At 38.9% G+C, this 21,268-nt stretch overlaps 1 protein-coding gene and 1 long non-coding RNA gene across 4 annotated transcripts in view; one reads left to right on the forward strand and one right to left on the reverse strand.

Moving 5' to 3' along the window:
- LOC116738556 overlaps window positions 1-16,585 on the forward strand; it is a 67,949-nt gene extending 51,364 nt beyond the window's left edge. The window contains exon 2 of the long non-coding RNA XR_004344817.1: window positions 16,436-16,585. This is a non-coding gene — a long non-coding RNA (uncharacterized LOC116738556). The remainder of the gene's footprint in view (window positions 1-16,435) is intronic.
- Window positions 1-21,268, reverse strand: part of LOC100118259 (cardioacceleratory peptide receptor) — an 82,903-nt gene that overhangs the window by 38,177 nt on the left and 23,458 nt on the right. The gene's annotated exons all lie outside the window — the stretch shown is intronic.

A 21,268-nucleotide genomic window follows, 5' to 3' on the forward strand; every position in this document is an offset into this window, starting at 1 on the left:
ATAATGGAGTCGGCGTTTCGTTTTAATCACTTGCCGGCAATAAGGAAGAGATGGGGTGAGAGAGAGTTTTGTTTAATCACGCGGAATTCCATGTGTGTGGTAGAAGAATCAGTAGGGAAAAGGATAACTTTTTTCCGTCCTTTAATTGATTATATACCTCGTGAATTTGATTATTTTGTCAGGGCTGCTTGATGGGGGCGATGAACGGCAGCGTTGATGGGGTTCGCTGAAATAGAACAAATACGGACTGGTATATAGGCGTTATGTTTGTGATATGTAAATCATTCACTGTTTGGACAATATATCTCATGGGCAATAGAATACGATACCGATTATTTGCCTTCAATAATGTACATAATGTGTTGACATTTATGGATATTGTAGTTCATCATGATTTATCATGGACGAGAAAATTTAAACAATATACGAATTCGTATAATAGCCTCCGATGGCGTCATCAATCAATTACGAATAAGTGAATGTCATACGTAGGTAACCTCTTCATACAGGGTTATTGAAATTTCAATTCTCCAACAAATTTACATCTCACAATATATACTTTATCACAGCAATATGATTGACAGACAATAACAAAGTTACATCCATAAAGCAATCACCAGCATCGATATAATAAAATCCCGACCTCTCGATAGATCCAAATATCCGAGCCAGCACTTCACGTCCAGATCCTCGGGAATAGTTGCTTATATACAATGCCTCGTCGATCCTCGCAGCTCCGAACCAGTCGCGCGCTCGTAAAATCGCCCGTCCCTTTATCGCCGGTCTCTCTCTCTCTCTCTCTCTCTCTCTCTCTCTCTCTCTCTCTCTCTCTCTCTCTTCGCCGACTACCTTAAATGGCTTAGCTGCAGCGATCAGACATTCTCGTGAATAATTGCCAACAATTTCGATCCCGTATACAGACGCGTCGAGAGACAATCTCGTGCTTTGAGCTCCAACTGTATACAGATATACACACGGTGTTTCGCGAATCTGATACAGGTGCTGTGAAGAGCGAGGAAAGTGGTTTTGGGTCACCGCCTGAGATTACGAGTACATTATTGAAGGTGCGTCTCTCTATAACAAAAGTAGGAACGTCAATTTAGTTTATATTTGAATATCCTGGCGTCAGAGAAGCTGCTCGCATCATCGATATTCAGTATGTGTTTTCTTATATAACTCGATTGGCGATACGCCATACCCCATTTTCATCGATGCATATTTGGAAAATGAAAGTTTGAAAATAAACTGGCACCGAAGTTTGCATAGTTTCGCACGTGTTGCTACAATACACACAACTAATCGGATTGACTGTATTTATTTCCGTAAAAGTATAACGATATTATACGGTTATATCTATACAAAATAACAAACATAAGTATAACAACGAAATTTCTCGATCTAATGCTACTCCAGCAGATTTTTCTCAGCTCTCTTCCGAATACTTGAAATCTCGTTCATGCTTGGCCAGGTCGGCACAAAAGGAATTCTTCCTAGACTCGCGGAGGCAAAGAAAACCCGAAACTCCTTGTGCGCGTTTGCTCGCACAACAGATGTTTATGTTTATTCTCTTTGAAAATCTTCGCTAAATCGTCTTGGTCGCGAACAATCCATCACTCGCCGAGAGAAGGGCGGGGCTTGAGGAAAAAAACACACAATACGGAGACAAAAACGCCAACAACGCGAGGGGCCACGTTGCATGGTACTTAATATCCGTCTTTGGTTCGCTATATGCGGCTCTCATCATCAGGTTTTGCTCTTGACTACCAGGATGTGCGATCGTGAATGCGTTTGCTTCACTATTTCTTGGGTACCGTGTTGTATCGATATTGATGGTAGAAAATTAAATCTCGACTATATTTGTTTGCAAATGTCCAACTAATTGAATTAAAAATTTAACAAATGAATTATGCAATCATAGACGTATCTGCGAATTACAAAACGTGATTTTACAGTACAGCCAGAGAAGATGTATAATCTCAATCGCTGATTTTAACAACCCATAAATTCACATAGATGATACGGAGTCTTCGGTAGCATTTGTCCGGTTAGTCATCTCCGACTGATATCTCTAGCGCGAGTCGTCAACATACGTTTATACGCGTCCATAAAGTGAGAAACGCGGGCACACGATTTCGTCTTGAAAGCATTTCGTTAATATCTCTCTAAAGTACGGGTTTCCAAGTCACTCAACATCGCTACAACAGCGGAATGATGTTGATGCAACACACAAAACTCTTGTCTCTAATATTTGTCGTATTTTACGATTTTTCACGCGTTATTTTAGCTTAGCTAACAAAGTCAAATTTTGGATTGCAATAAGATTTAGTTTACCAAACGAAACGAAATCTACGATCCTTGCCCTTCCCAAAAAAGGTCAAGCTTGCCAATACGAATTTCCCATCGAACTAAACTCAGTCGGACATACAAACGTCGAAATTCAACGGGGAATCCAATAAAGGTGCATCTCGCACAAACAAACGAACATTGACCGGTTCGTGTGACGCATAAGCTTTTCCTAGAATCTCTGCAATGACACAGATTCAACTGATCGTAAACTAGAGAGAAAAGCAAAACAGAATTTCGAATCTCACCTTTCTCCGAATTGTATTATTAGCATTGCACTAGGCAAGCGAGAATACAGGTGCTCGTGACTGTAGGATCAATTGCCGAAGCCATATGCGCGTGCCCCGACTCAATTCCCTATGCTTTCGCTGCATATACAGTTAATTGCATATTGGTTTCCCAAAGCGGAAGTTATAGAGCAGAGCCGCGATAGATAGTTTTTGACTGGGCGGACGTATAATACGACACGCGGAAAACAAACATACCCGCGGTCGCTTCTTTAATTAATATATAGCTTTCCACATATGCGGATACGCGCTATTGTTCGTTTCTTTCATCGGATGACTGTACGGCGTATTTGTATCTGAAGAAAAAATTTTGGATTTTAATTGACTCGTGGCTCTGACTGCACGAGAGGCACGAGAATTTCGTAGTATTCACCGGGTTTGTTTTGAAAACCAGTTGCGTTCGTAGGAAACTAATATAATGCGAGCTGTTTTGTGAGATTTTCGTAGTTTTTTTAATATGATAACTTTTTAAAATAAGTATTTCTGGACATGTTTGCAGAGCGATGCGATGAACTAATATCGATTTTTTGGCTTGTACTACAGTACAAAAAACGTCTTTATCTAGTGTGTGTACAGTAATGGCTTGTTTCACGATGCTATATCAATTGTTCAAAAACAACAATCAGTTTTGCACATCCTAATGTTGTTTTATCAAAGCTCGATTGAAGCCGCCAGTATAGATAGCCCGCATTGTATGCGCAGTCATGTAACTCTATAGTAAAATACAAATTATAAATATACTTATAGTAAATTATTCAAATAAAGACATTATTAAATTAGCATACTTATACAATCTAAAGAAAGAAGAACTTGAACAAGCAAAACTTATTTTACGTGGTGAGGTCGTAAAAGGGTGTTTTCGAAGACCACAAAGTTCGCCGGTTATAGAATTAGTTAAAAATACGGAAAGCCAAATGAGCAAAGGAACGTCTACAGCGAAGTACCTTAAATATTCACTGCTATTTAAGTAAATATATTCCTTCTAGATACACTTAGTATTTATATTTTATCAAAGTATTTTTTCTGAATTAACGTAAATAGCAAAAACGTTATTTTAAAAAGTCACAACACAGGGAATGATAGTTTATAAATTTTATCAAAATGCTCTGTGCGTCAATCAAGTTGCACAAATTTTACAAATAAAGCATTTGTTTCACAGAATTTTAAAGTTGTAACCGATCTCTTTTTTTTTAATTTTTGTTGCTTCTTTTACGTAACTCGAAACTCGACCAATATAACGTTTTCACGATCAAATTTTCTGTGAACAATTTACTCACCCACAGGTATGCGTTGTACGTATTTCTACGTTCCCTACTTCAAAAACACATGGTAACGCCAATACTTTACAAATATATATACCGCTTACTTTTATTTTTTTCGAAGCTATATATCATAAATAATTTTCCACCATGAAACATGAAAAAATGCAAAAACGTCCTACAAACACACGCACGCGCACTCATACATAACACAAAATTCAGTACCAACTCCTGTAAAAGACAAAGATACGTTCATTTACTGAATTATTTATACCTCGCGCGGTATCTTCCCCTCGGCTGATTTCGCGCTACTTTCGAGGCCGAGGACCTGGCGAGCGAGCGAACATTTTCGCTGGAAAAATGTACGCGTCCGGCTAATGGCTGCACTCGCGCTAAACGAGATTCAACGATGCAGTTATGCTAATACCGTGTAATACTTTCGGTGGGTAGCAGACTCCTGCGCCTCGCGAATCTCTTTCGCGAGAGCGAAACGTGCACGCGCGCGCGGAACACTTTTTGCATCGCCTCTTGCGATATACTAGTAATTGAGCCTAATTGACAGCGATGTCGCACGGGAAAGGCCGAGCGCAGAAGAGATAATCTGACACGTGTCGTTTGCCTCGGAAAAGAAAATGATTTTTCACTTTTACGTGCGCAGCGCGCTCTGTGTGCGTGTCGCTGCCAATGAAAAGAAAAATTAACGCGAACGTATACGTGTAGTCTTTGCTTGCACAGTATGGTATGTTGAGTTTATAATAGAGTGGTGTTTGAAAGCTTCTGTGCGCTTTGGTGCGTGAGCAAAAATTGGATGTCAGATTTTGTATAAGAGAGTGGAAAAATGTTTCGTTCGTAATGAAAATTACCACACCCAAATGCACATTTTATGTTTTCCAGAATCCTCTTACCGCTTTATTACACATGACTTCATTAAAACTTCTTACCTCATAAATTATATTTTAATGATGGCGGAAACACCGAAACACAGCTGCACAAGCTTATACAGGTCAATAACTCCATACATCTATTTGTCAATGCGACTATTACAACAAATCCGCGCTCGTAAATATTGTCTTGTCTCTCTTGAAGACTCAGCGCACGTAGCTGGTTCCGCAGCATTTAATCATAATTTAGCTCGTCGTGTCTGATGCCAAAAATTCGCGCGAAATGTCTTTATTTTCGGCGTCACGTCGCGCGCGTGGGAGGATCTTATCGTCCATTTTTGGAACTGGCCAGACGCTTCTCTCCTTCTTTCGTTGCCTTTTAGAAAGCGTCTTCTCGGGCTGAATCGTCGACTCGCCAACGGAGTCGTGAAGTTTGTTCGCGTAGAGATGCAGCAGAATTCATTTCATCGACGTTATCGATTTTTAAAATTTTTCTCGTTCGATTCGATTTAACAAACAGTCTATATCCACTCTTTTATTTACATCGATAATGAAAAACGTAAATTATTATCACGTCCACCGAACCATATTATATAATACCGGATTTTCGTATTGATTCAGTTTCAATATTTAGTATTTATATATATGAAAAGCCATCAATGCTCAACTACAGTAAATTAAAAACTATTGGTACACAAATGCGCGTGGAAATAATTAAAGCATATAAATTATAATACTATCATCATCGGCAAAAATAAATCACAGCGTATTTCATCCGTGATTGTCGACTTAAAATGGCTCTGGCTCGTGTGAGAAAGTTCCCGTGCGCCATAAATTCACCGATAGTCCGCGCGTCGACGCGAATTTGCATCGGCACGTGGACCAGCGATGTTGATGACGACGCGACGCAGATCGATGCGATTCTCTATTTTCCTGTACGTGTAACTGTACACACTCGCGCGTCGAGCATTGGAATTGGCCTTGCATTTCTGCCGTTTCAATGACAATATTTATTAGCTTTTTTTGGCGCGTGCGAATGTTCGGATCAAATGTTATTATCGGAAGAGAGCAATATAACGGAAGATTGCGACGGAAATTGATCGTTCGTGCCGTTATTTAAATTGTGAGAAACTGGGAGATTGAGTTTTTTCACGTATAAGTGTAACAATATAGATAAATTGATAAACTGCATAATTGTATAATTGTTACATATTATTCAGATTCATGAGACGGTACTACCCCGAGGATTCGTTACCTATAATGCAGTTATGACGTATTAAGAGATCTGACTTTAGTAGAACTATACGATGTATAGGATTTCAAGGATTACATAAAAGTTTCGCGCGTGAATCTATACCTATATCGGTCTTGTAAATTAATGCAGTAGTCATAAAAAGACGAAAACTAATCCAGGTCCAATCATAATAAACATCATCGATAACCCCAACCAAAGAGTCGAAATCTCATACCGTCTCGGACCCAGTAGTATAAGGCTAAACGTCATTCAGGAGGTAAAACAAGCAACGCACTTTATGACAGAGCCCATTAAGATTAGCGCGAGTAAAGAGCGGAAAACGAGTTTTACGCGATCCTGGGAATATTTGAAAGCCTCTTTCGCCGAACCCTCACACACCATTCATTGATCCCACCTCCGCACAATGCTGTAGTACTCCTCGGCTTACAGTAGGCGTCACTGCCTATACATATGTACATACACACACGCGCTTCAAACTACAAAAAAGATCGCTCGCGAAATTGGCCCTGTAAAAGGCGCGAAAGGCCAATTTTCTAAAACGATCTCGCAGTAAAGCCAGTCGAGTGTTAAAACCCTCATACCTACCCCACACACACATACACGCACATCAGCCACACACGTATGTGTGTGTGCATATATATATATATAACAAAGCGATATGACTGATACGAGGGATGCCGTGGCTGGGCGATTAAATCGGCTTATTTATGAGTCGAGCGGCGTTAAATCGCGCTTCAGTCACCCGCAGCGCGAATATTAAGGCTGATGGAGGGATGACAGAAGCTCTTGTTCGATTGATGCGCGAATGTCGAGCAGGTGCGCCGCGCACTACTTGCGGCTTCGTATAATCGAAAGACGGAAGGATGCCGGGGCTTGAATGTTTCAGGAGCTCTTAACTTCAGGGCTGCGAGAAACTCGGCGCTTGACACATGGGAATTTGCAGAGTTTTTACAACCGAGGATCGTTTATGTGAAATTAATTAGCGAAATTCCGCGAAATTCAGTGCACGCTCTTGCGACGGATAAGGAGATTCGCTAATTAGCTATTAATTGGCGGGAACGAGTTGATGTATTTTAAAATGAAAATTCTTGTCTTGGGTACGGTCAATTGTATGAATAATGTACTGACTGGAGATGTAGTTATAAACAGAATCATACATCTATTTTTAAATAGTACAATAATCAATTCGATATTGCAATGCAATTAAATGAAGTTCACGTGAGAAATATTGAAAACGTGAAACAAAATGTAGACAAACAACAAGATCACAGAAAACAATAGCGAGTTTAAATCTTCGACCGTACTTCTAGCTCAGCGCTAAATCTACGCGTATTCAAATGTCTCTGCACATACCTCACGAGGCTGTGCACTTTAATCGTCTGAACATTCTCCAGCAGCATCGTGTGTTTTATACACCGTATGCATCTTTCTTCCATAAATCCACATCGTACACACTGCAAGCACATTCGTAACGCAAAGTCAGCCTATATCTTCGTTGCTTACGCAATCGCCGAGATTCACCTTGAATCGAGATGATTCTCTAACGAATGTACAACAGCCTAACACAAAGTGACACGAGAGAATCGCACAAGTGATGCAGAGGTTTAGCAACGAGGGATTACTGCGTTTTATGACACAGCTGCGGTGAACGTAGCCCACAGGGAGGATTCTGGGGAAAAAATTTCGACCATACTGGACGCAGACGTAAAACTTGGCGCTCGGTATACCTGATTGCCTGCGCACAGCTTATAGTCCGACGAGAGAATTACCTCGGCAGTCTAGTTATACGCACTTATTCCAAATCGCGCTCATATGCACGGCTGTATTATGTGGAGCTTAATCCCGAAATAATTAGGGTTCATTACTGTCGCGGTAGTTCTTTCTTTCGTCGTATAAGAATGGATATTGTGTGCAAAGTCTATACCTATACTTTGATATTCGTTGTAATGTATTTGTGAAATGATACGGATAAGAGACCTTGATCACTGCAAATAAATTTTTCAAAATTACTTTAATGAACTGCTTTTATTGTCTAATGCACAATTGCTTTTACTTGACGTAAACACCATTACATACTTGAAGAACTTTCTCATCGTTTTTTTCTCGACTCTCTTGGGGAAGTTTGAGAAGCACAACTTTTTAATTAAAGATCTCCCTGCGCTCTTATTACTTTGAAAACGTAAATTAAGTCTATAGAGATTGTTCTTATACATGCTTGATTGCACAATAGAACACTGATGAAATTTTTTTTGCCGACTTACTTGAACCCAGAATTCTCCGCATCATGGAGTGTTGTGCAGAAGAAAACAATTCTGCAAACTTGTAGGCATTCATTGTCTTGGAAGAAGACAATATTTACCATGTATATAATATGTTTGTATGTACAATGACGTCAATAACATTGTAGCTTTACTCTATAACTCTTTCGTACAATCAAATATATTTGTATATCCTATGAAATACACAAATTACCCATCGCCTCTATACAAGAGCTCGATTACTTTATTTTTCTATAGCGCATGTCGTTTAAGAAAAACGCATAAAAGTTGGCGCTGAAAGTTAGGCAAAACAAGCAATCTGTGACGATGACGACGACGACGCCTCCGCAGAAACTCAAGCTCGCGTTTACGGTCCGAAAGCCGTCAAACTTTATTTATCGGACAAAATCAATAGTAGTGCACTGCGCTGTAGCTCAACTTATATAGTCGCGAATAATTGCCAGTTATTACTAAGAACTGCCTCTGGACTTATTTCAACTATCTTGGACTTTTTCAATTTCTTTGCAAATTGTAATGCAGTTGTGGCGCGACTGCCGTGAATTATTTACGTAAAGCTGCACCGAGTGCACCTTGCTTTTTTGCTGTAATTAAGTTTGATGTTTTAGTAGTACACTTATTTGAATACAAAATCATATTGTACTTCCATAGAGACATGCTCTTGTTGAAAGTATATACCTATACCTACGGATACGAACATACTTTTATTACGTATTTCAAATTTAAGCAGATTTTGTTCAATTCTACGTAGACTACTGCAACACTGAAACTACGCGATATTGAAACACGTATAAAATATCGTCAAATTAATCAAAAATACATTTTTTCTCATTTCGCTACGACGGTAATTCAATTTTCTCCCGCGCGAGACTTTGTGAAAGTGAATACCATTATGTGCATTTCGCTCGTCTTGGAAATAAAAAAATTCCACATCACTACCTTCACTCTCTCGCACCCACTCAACCTAATTTCTTTTTTGATGCAATTAAACGTTGTGCGCACATTGAGATCTTGCGAGACAAAGACACTTATTATTAACTTGCTTCTAAGGGAAATTTCCTCATACGCCTTCAAGCATCTACTAAATCAATTAATTTATAAAATTCTTGACTTTCTTCAAATTGAATTTTGCCCTGACGTAAAACGTAGCAACGGACAAAACAAAAGGTATCGAATTCGCGAGGCTCGAGGCGACTCGAGCGTTTTTCAACCACCGCGCAGAAATCCCGCTTTCAGATGCACACACGTGCTCTTCGACAAGCGTATTCCCAACAAACGTATATCAGAAGCCCACAATACCGCGGCCAGAACAAGCAAAACAAAAACAGAAGAGAAAAATAAATAAATTCCGCATACCCCGGCAAAAGCGTCGTGAGAAGATACTCTGCCAGAAAAAAAAAGAGGAAGGAAGGATAAACGAGCAAGAAGTGATTTAGTACAATTCCACGTATATTCCATCCGGAATCAGTTTTATTGCCTAATAGTGATACAGCCACCCGCACGATGCCACGCCACGATAGCCCCGTCCTTATATACTCCGTTCAAGCGCGCGTCTGCGTCCGATAGTATAGAGCCTGTGTGTGCTCCTGACGTGACGGGCTTTTTTATCGTCAAAGGCTCGGGATATGAACTTCTTCTTCCGGAGGCTCATTTATTAAACAAATCGGCTATCGCGCGAGTCATCCTCTGTTATAAATTCACTTTTTTATCATCACTCTCTTGTTACTATATTTTTTTTGCTTCGTATTTTTAGAAGAGCTTCACGGGTGTACTATAAATAGAGGTATGGAAAAGCATGACGGGGGAAGAAAGTGTGTATTTTGAATTAAGATTTTCGTAGTCAGAAGCGTAAGCCGATATTTTATTTATGTAACGATGGATATCGGCAGAGATTTACACAACTTCGAGTGAAAGCGTTAGTTACGCACGCATTGGATCGTCTTGATAATTCAGAAAGGAATGGGTTTTGAAATTGAAAATTTGCAATATTCAGTAAGCCGGATTTTCTTATCCGTTCGTCTCGGGTCGGTTTTTTTACGTTGTAAATGTAAATCATCAAATTACGATTTGCATCCTCCTTCGAGTTTGTCGAGCCTCAAAGAAGAGTACATCCGAGCCATAATAATCTCGATAAGTATGTTTGCACGAAAAAAATCTCTTTTTACCGCAACCCCGTGATGTAGGTTGCCTTGCGCGAGTTATCTCGCGACAAGAGGGATGAAGGAAATAGTATTTGCAAAAAATAGATGGAAGATCCCTCGGCGGCAACGTTTGCCGAGACCCTTAGGCCGCCTACGACTGAGGAAAAATCATATGAAATTCTATAATAAAACGCATGAGCGAAGCGCTGCCTTTGTGAAAATATCACTTCTTTTTGAAAATACCAAAAACTAATAAACAAGTTAAAATAAAATTCTTTATGCAATCATTTTAATTGGCTGATTTGAGATTTCGGCCCTGATGAAATATTTAGGCCCGATTATTTGGCAAAATGTATTTTTATCTTACCGACAAGTGACAATCCAATAAGTGTATTTAGAGTCTATAACCTCTCAGCATATGCCACTATCTAAGCATTCTCATTAATAATTTGTCAGGAATCTCTGATAGTTCTTAAACTATAGGTTTAGTTTTCGGCGTACGTTTCGAGGAGCTAAAGTTTCGGGTTGTTCAATTGCGCGTTTTGAGCCTTTTTTAACAGTACTTGCTTGTCAAAACATGGTTAATTCGAAATATTCGAGCAGTTTTCTCTGTTTTGCTATGCGGAGTAACGTTCGTTTTCTCGAATTTCCAATTTAGTGCCACTGTGTGGGGGAATGATAGTTCGATGTGTGAACAAGTAATTGATAGAACTATATTTGCAGACTGGAATAAGCCTAGCTGGAATACGTTTAATCAATAAATCTCTTCGTTATTCTTTTTTTTTAATCTATGAAAATGGTAAATTCGTTGGAAAAAGGTAAGGGAACGAATGAAATATTAAAAACATCGAATATATTATGATGTAGGATTTTTTAGAGGAAATAACGTTTGTCTGAAGAAGATAAAGGGATGCCTTCTCGAATCCATAATATCGCGCTGGAAAATCTATGGGCATTGAAAAAGAGGAAAAAGAGTGGCTTGAAAAAAGGTATCGATTGAAATATAAATCCTTTTCTGTTTTACTTGGGTTTAACGTCAATCAATTTGTAACGTAAGCCTCGATAATATTGTCGGTAAAAATACGAAGCGTAAAACATCAGCAGCGCATTGTTTTTAAGTTTTAATTGTTATACAATTTTTCGCTAGCTCACCTCTCGAGTTCGATATTGAATCATACAAAACAACGAAAAAAATAACAATGAAATACAGATACAGCTCATAATACACTGATCCAGCAGCTTTGCCATATCTAATAATCATAAATCAGAATAACAAAGCACCAAGTATAAAAATCAACCTCGCACCACAGCAACTAATTCAATTAATCAACCGCGCGGCCGAAAATAAACGTCTGTCTAGCTGCACCTCGACCACAGAAAAAATATACACACACCCTTCGGAACTTCAGTAGAACTCGGAATTGCCTCCGAAAAAAAAAATCTAGCATCACCAGCGTGCGCACGCACGCCTGCCATTGTGCCGCACAGTACTCGCGACGAGGGTAAGAAATCCTTTATTACGAAAGTTCCTCTTATCGACACGAGGATCGGATTAGCTGCGCAGATTGCGAGAGCCGAGAAATAAGAAGGAAAAAAAAGGGACTTCAGCTCTTCAGGTCGCACGTGATAATGTAAGGAGAGGTCTTATACGGCGGTCAACTGGTTTGCGGCGCCTTTACTTATATGAACGTATGTCGAGAATTCGCGCAGTTTGACGCGTGAGTGACAGCCATCGCCCGTCGTTGACATTTCATCGCCTCTAGCTGTATACTTCCTTTATTTTTTGCGTTTCGCTCGGCGACTTTCCTGGAGGAAATAAAGCGTGGAATGTACAAATTCGGGCTTTATCATAGTTGCCGACGGTAACGAGGCGAAATAAATTATCCGCGTAAGATATTAACAGAGGAACCGGCGTGTCGCGACGCTCTTTCGCGAACATAAATCAGGAACGAATCGTTGTTTTCTCTTACACAATAAGAAACTTCGTAAATTAAGCGGTGGTAGTAAAAATAAGCGTCCTTCGGGAAAAAGTGTTTTCCGAGTGTATAATAAAACTTTTTCCCGCGGGAGCCCATTATTCTCCCGACGCATAAACACTGTCCGTTTTCTCATTCGTCCGATATGTAACTCTGATCTGTATAATACAATGTGCCAAATCGTTTTTTCGTTCGATTTCCGTATTCAGAAGGAGTCGACGCAGATTATTCCATGAAAATCGGAAAACGGAATCAAGATCACGTAACGCCGAGGCGGCACGGCGGACGAGAAAGGAGATGGCACCGGAAGAGGGACAGATAGAGAGAGAGAGAGAGAGAGAGAGAGAGAGAGAGAGAGAGAGAGAGAGAGAGAGAGGGAGAGAGAGAGAGAGAGAGAGAGAGAGAGAGAGAGAGAGGGAGAGAGAGAGAGAGAGAGAGAGAGAAAGAAAAAGATCGGAGGAAAAAACAAAGAGATGTAGGAAGAGATACGCGTTGGAAACCAACTGAAATGCCTGCGTTCGTGACACCGAGGCACCCTGGCGTTACGCTCTCTCGGATAGGGGTTAGCCTGTATCCGATGGAGATAGTAGTCGAATCTGAGAACACTGCTGAGCAATTCTGGAAAGATTGGGAGTAGAGAAAAGGAAAGGCTCTCGCTCTTGCCTGAAAAGGGTAGAGTTTAATTAAGAAAAATTCATTTCCACTTCTTTCTTGAATGCTCTCTGGAATGCTTTGGGGCTGCGGTGTGTCTATGGGCATGAGATTTGCTTCAGTGCGTGACAAATGGGATGAAAATTCACGAACAAATACAATTTCACTGCATCTAATGGAAATACCGCATGTGAAAGAATTCCACTTTGATACTGCTTCCTCCTAGAGGAAGCTTTATGATACTACAATTTTCGACTTCATCAACAACGAGTTAGAAATCTATTCTGAGGCTTTTGAGTTCGAATCACGTGTTTGTCATGTATATCATTCTAAATTTAGGAAAAGAAGTTATTTTTAATTTTGCCGGCTGGTTTTTTTTTTAATTGCTGATTATGACTATTCACTATAAACGATAACTGTTGAAATATTTATTGTTCCAATTCTTAATCAGTTTGTAGCATGAGCAGCCGAAAAGCAGGTCAAGTTATGCATACACGTATGCATTAACATTAAAATTAGTTTAGATTGGACTTCCAACGGTCTTCAAAGTAAAAATATGTTTGGTACATAGCTTGTGCATAAGTAAGCTTAAAATTTGAATCTAAAAAAGTCGAGATTTCCGCGATGGCATAATTATTATCGTTTTTTCTCAATTTCGACTCTATGAGTTACGTTAAATACTTATTATGCGTGTACCAGATACACATAAGTAGATGTATGTCGAGTTCGGCAAGACACTAACTCTGGAGTAAGTTTTATTTTCAATAGGCTGTTTATCCGCCAACAAACAATGTGGTCGTTACAAAAGCCCATACACACCGTCGACTCGAAACAGCTTCCCTACAGTACAAACAAATAAAACTGATACTCGATGGTCAATAACGGAAAAGAAGAGAAATCAAATCGAATGCAAAAAATGGGGCGAACAGCGAGACTAAGAAAAGTCAAGGGGGACGCTATGGAAAAACCTTGTGTATAAATAATACACGCACGCACAAGAGTCGCGAGGAGTTCATAACTTTTTACGAGGGACGACGGAATCGCGCGGGAATGTGAAATTGATCTGTGGAGCCGATGCAGGGGTCGCAAATATGGGTACCCGTATATGCTCACGCAGGTGAATTACAGAGGCAGTGACGAAGGAGAAGGGGGAGATTCATTTCGTGAGATACCTATACATATAATACCCGAGCTCCCACGCGTTTGGATGCTTACGCGTTCTTACAAGGGAATGAGAATCGCTGGGTAGAAATAACTTTCTCGAGGTCGATTGAACTATTGTCAAGGGTGAGCAGAAGAATGGTTTCGATGTACGAGGATATCACGGATATAATATGTTAAGGGCAGTTTTAATTATCTTACGGTCCATTTAGCCCTGATGCGAGGGCAGTGCGTTGATTGACGTTAGCGGATTTCCAAATGAGTATACAAGATAGTTGACGCATTCTGGTTAAATGTTCTATAAAGTATTCCTTTAACGTTTATATCATCAAACAATGCCGTGTAACTGCACAGCACAAGTCCAGAAAACAAAAGAAGTCCATTTTAATTACATAACCTGCTTTTTGATAGATTGCATTTTCGTAACAAGCTTCATTACCTTTATTAACTTATAGCGATTATCATGAAAGCTAAACGCTCAGTTCTAATACTCGCTAATGTGACAACGATGCATTTACCAGCTATCAGCATTTGTGCATGAAACACTATATACGTATTACGAATAGTACGACAGTATACAGTCTCTCACGCGTGAAATATTCTGGAGGAAATTACTTTTCCTTCGAAGCTTTTTCCCCCCCTATACACACACTTGTCTCCCGCATTCTGAGGTTGCGTCAATGGGGCGATTTCTACGTTATAGCTAAAAATCGTATGACGACGTTATAGAGGGTTCGATCAGATGGGACGGAGAAAGCGAATTGTTTATCAGCAAACTTGCGGCTGATTGGAAAATACATCGCTTTCCGATCTCTTTGTGGCTGATCATTGGCGTTGTTAATTTAATTTAACATCGCCATACCTGTTTTTTTTACGAGAATAATATACAGAATAGGTAAAACCAATAGATCTATGTAAATTGCAAACGATTAAAATAACAATTTGAAATTGTAGAAACGTTGGGTGATTCGTTGCAGCATAGCTTCTTGGAATATATTACCATAGACATAGTATGTACAGTGACACTAGTGCGAGATATTTTTCTCGATATCGTGGCTACAAACGGAATTCGCGATGCACATAACTTTTACTTAAGCCCGTCGACACAAATTTCTGTACTATCATCGTGTATACTGATGCTATATAATAGTAACGATTTGACATGCAAACGACGACTCGATTCATACAAACCTCTTTTCCCATTTTAAGGAATGTATCATACATCCTTCGGATGGAGTCCTTTTACAGATATATATATATATATATATATATATATATATATATATATATATATATATATATATATATATATATATATATATACTCGTAAAAGTAATAACTAGGCTATAAAATGCAAATCGGATTTATATAGAAGTGCTTGATATCCACTCGATATTGAAAGATTCTACCTCACGTACGAAGTTTTGAACGTAAATTCGTTTAAAATTAATTTTGGCAAATTCTGAAAGTAAACACGATTTGATATGATTCCGTGAATGTAAATCGCTCTATAAATAATTGTTTGAAAAATATTACGTATAACAATTTGAATATAGTTGATAAAAAAAATTTGGAAACGAATTAGTGTATTAACAATTCTTAGGAAAGCAACTGATTTTATTTTCAACTACGTTCCCAATATGGCACACGCTATAATTAAATCTCAGGGTCTGGTACAAGTATAAAAAAATCCAAACCATCAAAAAGAATGGCACTAATTAAGTGGCCAGAAAAACACGAGGGGCCGAAACAGAGGCGCACATTTCTTGTTTCAGTTCGCGTCCAATTACCCGTGAAACCTCGAGTCGACTGCATGCACCTATAATAAGTCCCCCCTTGCATCCGGTAGTATAAAGATCACAGTTCAATCAGCTTTGAGGATAGCCATCAACTAATTAGAAGTTCAAAGCTATGATGTAATTGAAAACATTTTAAAAACGGGCTTTTTTCTACTATATCGTGCTCTATTAAGAAGCTTCATGCTTTCTTCTATTTTAAGGTTAGCTGTATAGGTAATATTTCGGACAAAAAATTGCTGTTCTTAGTGAGTCAAAATAAAAGTTGACACAAGATTAACTTGAGATTCGAAAAAGATTTTAGTAAAATATTTGGGAGGATTTAATTATAGACATCAATACATAAAATCCGTCGGTTACTACATTGATTTTCGTGTTATAATAATCCACTTTCGTAATTCATCTACAGGTCTGATAAGATGAAAGAGTTTCTCGACGATGAGCATCAATCTATGTCTTGTTACACTGAACAAGAGGACCCCATCTTGTGGAAACGGCGGATTCTCTCAATTCCCTGGTACTGTCACAGAAAATTTGATACAGGATAAGCGAAATTGAGGTGAATTATTTTTAGTTACATAATATACTGTCCACTTTTCCGTATATTTTTATAAAACGATATATTGAATATTTCCATAGAATAGTGCATTTACATCGTTCTAATATGTGCTATGGTATTTTAAGATTTAATCTGCAAAATCGTTTAGTCAGATTTCCTTTAACAATTAAAATATCCATACATAAAGTTTTTAGTTTTATTATTACGAACACATTACATCAATAAATTATGTTTTTCGTCACCAATTATCTAACGTTTTCACCAGACTTGTGATGATATGAAATATGCGTGAAAATAGTTTTGCGAAAGTTATAGTGATCATTCTCTATATCTTTCATGGAAAATAAAATGCAACGAAAAAAGAGGCTTTTCTATACAGATCGCGAGACACGCGATCAAAGCATTTTTCATTATTTTCTTTGTCAATTCACTCTGAATGGCTTCACAAGTGTTTCGGTTTATAAATCCATGATTTCGACTGTTCAAGAGTCATTTGTTAGCACATACCATTGTTTCAAAATGAAAAATCTCAAAAAAATCTATTATTAATATCATTCTTAATGTACATTCACCATTCTAATTTTGGATTCATACTCCGACTGTCTGAAGCAGATAGGATCAAAACTAATTCAGTCTCAAATGTACGATATATGAATACCACTGCTGCCTCGTTTCAGAAGTAAATCTATTAAACTAGTTATATTAGGTGGGAAATGAGAAGGAAATGTGGAGAGCTTAGTTGGATTACGAAAAGCAGAGACATATAACCACGTCCTATATGATTCGAATAAATTAAAACTTTTACTATTGGAATCCCAGATGTGGTATATTCTACTCTGCGAGATTTAAGGTGAATGTGACGCATGTAAGAGCATATTTTACAATGCGACGAGGAATTTCATACGAATTTCCGCTTTGGAACTGTGTGTAAAAAATTAATTTTTTATCCCGTTAATAAATAGTTCGATCGTTATAAATATAAATTGGAAAGTTAATTAATTAGAGGTACAAGGTGGTACGAGCATTTTTATTATTTGTATTAATTTTTTTTAAATTAAGTAAAGATAGTTCGGAATACCCTAACACACGCAACAAAGCTAAGCAATCAATGCGTTACCGCAAATACCTGTAGATAATCGCTCCGCATATCCGTGCAATTGCGTGTAATTACCAGACAAAGCGATCGAAAAGTACAAAAACCAGTAGTCAAATGGAGTATAAAGAGAGATAGATCAAAAGCCAAACTAGGTTAATGTCGCGAATTGCGAGATTGGCCAAGAGAGAAGGAGAGAGAGAGAGAGAAAGCTCAAAGTTCGAGCAGGCGAATGGCCTCGTAAATAAAGCGTGAATTTATACGACTTGCGGAACTACGCCGATATCGCGCCAAAGTGTATTAAAGGTAGCCTAATACAGCTGCTGCAAGTGTTTGCATTTTTTCAATCGGTCGAACTTCCTCGGGTACGCTGAATTTGAATTTCCCGATTCGACTTGCGGTCGTACCCTTGCCCCCGGCGAAAAACGCTTTTCTGGTTCTCGACGTACGTCGCAACGGATAATGTACACCTACGCTACTGACCGAATTCCATCATCAAGGATATTATGCTATGATTCATTTTTCTGGCAAGTGAACGCGTATATTACGCTGAAAACTTGCGAAAGACTGCACTTTTTCGAGCAGAAATTCCTCCTTCGGTAAAATCACGTCTACGAGTTTCCTAAAGCCCGCGAACCGGACGGTAAGATGATTTATACGAGCTCGACAAGACAAATTGAAATATTTTAATAATGGGAAAATCGATTCTTATCACGCGAGTTTCCAATTTTGTTTCGTGCGAGTATTATAATTTGCAACGTAATTTTTTAAATAAGCATGTTCCAGAGGGCTTGTATTTTGATGTCATTGACTATTTCGATTTGCTATTGTGAAGTAGATATATAAAGGAACGCCAATCAATAAGAAAGGTCAACAGTTATTTCGTTCAGAAATGTCTGTACAAAGGTTCGTTATTACTTCCATTAATGAAGACTGCTTTATCGATGATGGATTTGTCTCCTAATAATATACAAAACACTTATGCCACATATTTATATTCTCGGTTAATTAGTGCGTAACGAACAAAATATAGTACAAGTCCGCGTATTGATGCTGGTTATACTGTCGGCTTTGTTTGTTATGAGCTTTGACACATTTTCCTCTTTTTATATAGAGAGAGGAAATAACGAGCTTGATAAGAATACGAGTATGACGTAGAAACGGAACAAAAATATGGAAACATCAGTTATCACTTATCTTTCTACAAAGGCATTTCTTACTTTGTTTACTCAGTAACATTTATAAGTGCAACATTATACTTTGTATTGGAAATCGACATACTTGCTCTGACCTCTTGTGGTGAGCAGTGGAACTAGACATGGCCGAGCAAATCCCGGAAAAAAATATATCTGGCTTATTGCATAGAAAATTGATTTAACGTGTCATAGTAACGAAAGAAAACTCAAAGGATGCTAGTATAGTATTGCTTAGACCGCGCATAAAATCGCATACATGCAAACTCAATCGACTTCCATTTTCGAAAAAGCAGAGCTCGCGCAATTTATACACACAAACAACAGCGGCCATCGGCGATTGTTTCTCTCTACTGCACGACATACATCAGTATAGGATATAGATCGTCGCCTGTCTTTCCCAGCGCAGTATATAGTCGCCTGCAGCGAGAGATTTATCGCGACAACGGGTAACGATCCTTCTTCTCTATACGTATGCGCATAGATGAGCCCTAATGGCAAGTGTGCGTATACACGTATACGGCTGCAGACTCGGTGCCTCGATATAAATTTCGATCAGCTCGCGGACGGCACATCGCGTTGGCTTTTTCGCGCTGATTGCAGCCGAGTCCTGTTGCGAATAGCCGTTTTAGGCGTCGGAAAAAGAGCTTCGAGATTATGTCGAATGTATAGCCTTCGAACTTGTTAAGCTTACGCGCAACGACTCGATCAGCGTGAAATCGATTGTGAGCTTCTCGGAAATCATGCATTTCAATCAAAATTGCATCTGATTCAGGACGATATAATAGCCGCACTTCACTCGTTGAGTATTTATTCATCCGTATAGTGTAATAATTCTTGGAAATGCATGTTCGTGAATGGATTTCGGAGAATCGTTATTTTCAATAGCACGGACGAGCAAAAGATGATGAAAAACATGCGTGTACGAAATGTTAGGATTGCGTTAATCTTGATGATCTATTTCAGACGACCAAGCCGCGGAACACGATTTTATGGAGGAATTATGCGAGGTGGGAAAAATAAGAGCCTTATCTATAATCATAGGGTGAAAGTGCATCGATAAGTACCTGCATATGCGCTGCTAGAGAAATAGAAAAAATCGATTTTAAGCCACACGTGCGTGGTGATTTAAAATATAGCAACAATCTGAGGAGTATTAATAGAAGCCTAATGACGCGTTTCTCCTTGACGCAACTCGGAAAAGCACGAAGAATTAGATCGATAAATTTGATAGAGACGCGACCATTTATACCTCCAAATTTATAGACGATATGAAGAATAAATAATTCGTGCTATCGCAGATTAATTTTCTTTTTCGCGACGAGAAGATAAACAACGCTCATTGTGACGCCGAGCTATAAGATCATACGGCCATCATGAATGAGCGGCTCGCGAGGAAGGATGCAAGTCATCGTAACTGCGCTGTATTTTCCATATTATAACCTGGTCAGGTTCGTCCTCCGGGTGAGAAACGAGACTTCTGTCCGAAAAACACGAGGACCCGCGAAGATAATGACGATATCGGACCCTCCAAATAACTGTCACGTGCGACGTATTAATACGGACGAACAATGCGTTCTTGATTGTGGGGAAGAAAAATGACGACGGCGCACACGACTCGTTTCCTAATTTCAATGAGCGCAGATGGAGAAATGTCGACGACGTTTCTACGTGTTCGTATATAATGTGGGATCCGAATTTGCTTAATGGCGAAGATTGTACGGATGAGCAAAAGGAAGAAAGGACAAACATGGTAGCTCGAATTGCAGTGATGAGCGCGTGTAGCGAAGGGAAATGTAAATCGTTGTTAGGACACGATGCTCCTAAAATAGTAAACAGATTTTCGTTTGTATAATATACAGTTGAGCTTTAGAATTTGTGTAATCAATTTCGACTGTAAATCATATTACGGGTACTAGGATTCGATGCATGTTTCCTGTATACTAAACTAATTGTAAAGCTTATGGATTTTTATATCGATTGTCACTTTATAATTTACGCAGAAAGCGTCGATACAATACGAAACTCACGAGTTTTATTTAAATGCACGGAATTCGCATTCCAGATATAATTGATGATAAATGCTACAATTCCTGTCACTTTTCAGATATTGCAATGAAATACTTCCATCAGAATACTGACGCAAATATTTCGTTTAAATTAACTCGCGCGTCAATTATGTACCTTTTTGCTCAGTGGAACATGAAACACTGGAGCTTTATGTCGAACAAAGTGAATACATCGGTTTCGATTGTTCATTTAGTAAATTGGACCTGCATTCGTATAAAACTGCTGACCGCGTTCAAACATTTATGTTAAAACCGTGCGACCGCATTTTTTTGCAATTTCTCGATTGACTGGCCTAAAAAATTTTGGAAGGGCACGTAGACTCCACCG

The sequence above is a fragment of the Nasonia vitripennis genome, chromosome 1 (assembly GCF_009193385.2).
Source record: "Nasonia vitripennis strain AsymCx chromosome 1, Nvit_psr_1.1, whole genome shotgun sequence".
Lineage (NCBI taxonomy): Eukaryota > Metazoa > Arthropoda > Insecta > Hymenoptera > Pteromalidae > Nasonia > Nasonia vitripennis.